The sequence below is a fragment of the Callorhinchus milii genome, unplaced genomic scaffold (assembly GCF_018977255.1).
Source record: "Callorhinchus milii isolate IMCB2004 unplaced genomic scaffold, IMCB_Cmil_1.0 Scaffold174, whole genome shotgun sequence".
NCBI classification, from domain to species: Eukaryota; Metazoa; Chordata; class Chondrichthyes; order Chimaeriformes; family Callorhinchidae; genus Callorhinchus; species Callorhinchus milii.
In genome coordinates, this window is record NW_024704915.1 from 86,210 (window position 1) to 91,209 (window position 5,000).

Genomic DNA, 5,000 nt, shown 5'->3' on the forward strand with positions numbered 1-5,000 from the left:
AAGCTGGTTACGAAGACCAATAAGCAAATATCGGATAAGAGACGATGCCTGACCAAAAAGAAAGAGACCGTCTCACCCCCGCCAGGTATTACGTCGGGTGCGAGGGCCAAACTCGTTCTAGCAACTGAGTTGCTTATGCTTAAGCCAAGCAATAAACGTGAAGGCCCTGCAATAGAGGTGATGAAGACATGGCTGCAGGGTGAGGGTCAGCAGGATGTCCAAGTTGACAATGCAACAAAGTCAATGCTTCGACTAATGCGAGTGGTTAGGACCAGAGGTGGCCGTTCAAAAACCACAGAGGATGTTATCAAGCCCAGGACGATGCCTGCGAGGACTTGGATGAAAAAGAGAGCAGAAAAGAGAGGCAACTTCATGAAGCATCAGAAGCTGTTCTTCAGAAACCACTCTCGGTTGGCCTCTCTAGTCCCTGATGGCAAAGACCGACAGGAGTGTCAGATTCCTATCAAGGAGGTGTATGACTTCTACCGTAACAAGTGGGAGGAAATAATACCTTTCAATGGCCTCGGCCAATTTACGTCTCTGACGGTAGCGAACAATGACCACTTTGAATCCCTGATTACGGTGGAAGAGGTTGTGGCGGGCATTCGTGCAATTAAACCATCATCTGTGCCAGGACCAGATGGCGTGACAAAGGCAGCAATCATCGTTGCTGATCCAGAGGGAAAGACACTGGCAGCCCTCTTCAATGCTTGATTGGTTACTGGCATCATCCCCAAAGAGCTGAAAAGAAATACATCTGTTCTGATACCCAAGGTTATGAGTGAGGATCTACTGAAGGATCTGGGAAATTGGAGACCGATAACGATTAGCTCCATAGTCCTCAGACTGTTTTCCAGGATCCTCACTGCACGCCTAGAACGTGCTTGCTCTCTGAATCCGCGGCAACGCGGGTTTATTGCTGCACCAGGCTGCTCAGAAAACCTAAAGGTACTTCAAGACATTATGAATCAGGCAAAGAAAGCTCGCAAGTCGTTGGCGGTGGTATTCATTGATGTGGCTAAAGCCTTCGACTCGGTGTCCCATGCCCACATCATGTGGGTACTCAGGCAAAAACAAGTGGACGAGCATATGATTAACATCATTCGAAACGCCTACGACCAATGCACGACCTCGTTAAAGAGTAAGGACACCTCGAGTCCTGAAATTAACATCCGAGTTGGTGTGAAGCAGGGTGATCCGATGTCTCCCCTGTTGTTCAGCCTAGCCATGGACCCTCTCTTATGTGCCTTGGAGACGCATGGTGTCGGATACACTATTGAAGCCGAGTGTGTGACTTCGCTGGCGTTTGCAGATGACTTGGTGTTGATGAGTGAATCATGGCAGGGCATGACCACCAATATCGCCATCCGAGAATCATTCTGCAAACTATCAGGGCTTAAGGTACAAGCCAACAAATGCCAGGGCTTCATGTTGAACCCAACGAAAGACTCGTACACGGTGAATAACTGCGACCCGTGGGCCATAGCTGAGGTGCGAGTCCAAATGGTTGGGCCTGAGGAATCCGCGAAATACCTTGGTATGAAAATCAGCCCGTGGACTGGCATTGTAAAGCCAGACCTGAATGTACAATTAAAGAAATGAATCTCAAACATTGACGAGGCACCTTTGAAACCGACTCAGAAGGTGGAACTTCTCAATGCATACGCCGTACCTCGACTACTGTACCCAGGCGATCATGCTGATTGCAGACCGACCACCTTGCGAATTTTGGACCAAGCAATTAGGAACGCGGTTAAGGGTTGGCTCCATCTTCCACCTTCTACCTGCAACGGACTGCTATACGCCAGAGCTTGTGATGGAGGCCTAGCAATCATGAAGTTGGAAAGCATGATACCATCCGCGCAGCTGAGAAGGCTGCAGCGCATTGCCAACTCTTCTGATGCTATGATACGAAGTATAGTGTCCTCGCAGGGCGTGGATGAGAAGTTCAAAAACCTATGGATCCGAGCCGGAGGTGATTGTCAAGTCATTCCTTCGGTGTTTTCTACAGACCTCGCCTCGAAAGAGCCGGTATACCCTAAACCATGTAACTGGCGGCAGCTCGAATTCAAGAGATGGTGTGAGAAACCAGTGCAAGGTGTGGGTGTTGAAAATTTTGCGCACGACAAGGTTAGTAATACGTGGCTGGGGATACGAGGTGGCCTCAAACAATGTTACTATATCGCCGCGCTGCAAGTAAGATCTAACCTCTACCCGACTCGGGAGAGCTTGAACAGGGGCAGAGAGGGTGCCCTACGCTCCTGCAGAAAGTGCTCCTCCAGACTGGAAATTCTCTCGCATATTCTTGGTCAATGTCCTGCTGTTCAGAAAGCAAGGATTGCTCGGCACAATAAGATCGGTGATATTCTTGCGAATGAAGCAACACGTCTGGGCTGGTGGGTTTACAAGGAACCACGCCTTAGATCCGAGGGTGGAGAACTACGGAAACCAGATCTCATGTTCGTGAAGGGGGAAAAAGCATTAGTTGTCGATGTCACCGTTCGGTATGAAGTCTCGTGTAAAACCTTGTCTCAGGCCGCTGCTGACAAGGTTTTACTGGTTCTGGCTCGGGGTTTCGTAAGTAGCAGAGCAGCTTCCTCGCTGCGATCTACTGAAAGTCAGCCCTTGAGACAAGGCTTTGTCCTGGTGCCAGCCATGGGTACCACGGCTCCTAAAAGGACCGAACACACTCGTGTGACTTCTTTTCGAGCATCTTATTCCGACGCTGCTAAAACAGCAGCTTCCTTGTCCTAAAAGAGCACGCCGACACATCCCAGTGAGGTACCGGGAAGACTCGGCCGGAAAAATACGGTTAGGTGAGCCGCCCCTAGGTCGGTGGGTGTCTGACAAAGTGACATTTTTTAAACCTGCAATTTCTATGCTATTTTAATATACGCGTCTGTCGGGGGGGGGGGGGGGAGCAAAGCAAAAGAGCATTTTGCCAGCCCGAGGGAATTCGGTGCGAGAGAAACGATGCCCCGTGACACACATGAGAGCAATCCCGGCCAATTTCTCCCGTTTGATGGGGTCTATGTGTAAAAATTTTGACTTTTTTGAGTGCACGTGCAAATCTGCTGGAAAAGCCTGTGGAAGTTTCACGGCGTTCGTACGATATTTGGCGACACAAAAATGAGCGATTTCCCAGCTCGATGGAATTCGGCGCGACAGAAACGATGCCCCGTAACGCACATGAGAGCAATCCCGGCCAATTTCTCCCGTTTGATGGGGTCTATGTGTAAAAATTTTGACTTTTTTGAGTGCACGTGCAAATCTGCTGGAAAAGCCTGTGGAAGATTCACGGCGTTCGTACGATATTTGGCGACACAAAAATGAGCGATTTCCCAGCTCGAGAGAATTCGGCGCGAGAGAAACGATGCCCCGTAACGCACATGAGAGCAATCCCGGCCAATTTCTCCCGTTTGATGGGGTTTATGTGTAAAATTTTTGACTTTTTTGAGTGCACGTGCAAATCTGCTGGAAAAGGCTGTGGAAGTTTCACGGCGTTCGTACGATATTTGGCGACACAAAAATTAGCGATTTCCCAGCTCGATGGAATTCGGCGCAACAGAAACGATGCCCCGTAACGCACATGAGAGCAATCCCGGCCAATTTCTCCCGTTTGATGGGGTCTATGTGTAAAAATTTTGACTTTTTTGAGTGCACGTGCAAATCTGCTGGAAAAGCCTGTGGAAGTTTCATCCGACGAAAAAAGCACGTTCTCGAGAAAGCAGGAGAGCTAAGTCATTCACAAATTAGCTGGATTTGGCTTGTGGTTCGTTTCCAAAGTAACAGAGCGGCATCAACCTTTAAGCGCACGCCAGTACATCCCCGTGGGATACAGGGGGTCTCGGCGGACTTTGCTCGGGGGATAAACGTCGACGTGAGCCGCCTGGCCATGCTGTTCATGGGTCTCTCCTTTTTAAGTTTCGCCTGCCAATTTATCTCATCTCGATACTAGTGAAGGGGAAAAACAGCCTTAACGGTTGCTGAAAAATCGCCCTTTACATATACATGGATCCGTCTTCCCCTCTCGCCAACGGAGACAAGTAACCCACGCCAGGCACTGTCAGTAACTGCCATAGATCTGCTTTAAAATGCCCATTCGTCTTGCGTCACTCACGTTCCCGGAGCTTTGGGTAATGTCTGAGGCCTATCCCCGCCAATTTCTACCGTTTGTCGGTAGCTGTCTGTAAAAATATAGCCTGCACCAAAACGAGAAAATATTTCCATCGCACCTGCACAAGTGTATGGACAATGGCAATCTTCATGCGATGCATAAGTGGTGTGTGTCAGCAGGTTTTGTTTCCCAAGGTTTCCGTGAATGAGCGAGAATCTTGAGCTGTGTGACTCAGCCCGAGGAGCCTCTTCTCCTCCAGAGTGTGTGGGGAAGGCTGTCCCCTTGGGTTGGTGCTGCACGGGTTCGCTGCGCTGTTCGGTCTTGTGCCAAGGAAGGCTGCCAACTGCGCAAGAATTAGGGTTGGTTTCAATTGCCTTTGCCGGTCCAGAGAGTAGCGAGCATTGTAAGGCCGCTCTAGAGGTTTCCAGGCATGTGGTGTCGACCCCTGCTCCTTCCCTCCCACCCCACGTAGGGTGTGTGTGGTGCGCTTACAGCTGCCTCAAAGTGGCTGGCCTTGTGGGAAGCCCTGTGTTTTGTGAGCTTTCAGCACCGTCAGGTTGCCAAACGGAGCATACACGACAACGCGAGGCCCCTCCTTGTGTTGGTTTGTGTTGTGTGGAGTCCGTGCCAAAAGGTGTGTTTACATGGTGTGCGTGGGGGTCCTGTCCGTCCGAATTTGGATGCGTGTGGGGACTCTCCTCTGCCTGGGTGCATGCTTGCCTCAGGAGAGTGACTCCTGCCTGCCCTACTTGGGCAGGCTGGGGCCCACAAACGCTCATGCCAGGCGAGCCTTTGGGCTGGGCGCCTGGTCACCATGGCGTGCTTTTGGCGAGTGGAGAGTCGAAAGCCGCCAGCTACCTGGTTGATCCTGCCAGTAGCATAT

At 50.5% G+C, this 5,000-nt stretch overlaps 1 non-coding gene across 1 annotated transcript in view; it reads left to right on the forward strand.

Moving 5' to 3' along the window:
• The first annotated feature begins 4,972 nt into the window (after positions 1 to 4,972).
• Positions 4,973 to 5,000, forward strand: part of LOC121851872 — a 1,806-nt gene continuing 1,778 nt past the window's right edge. The window contains exon 1 of the ribosomal RNA XR_006085999.1: positions 4,973 to 5,000. This exon is cut by the window's right edge and continues 1,778 nt beyond it. This is a non-coding gene — a ribosomal RNA (18S ribosomal RNA).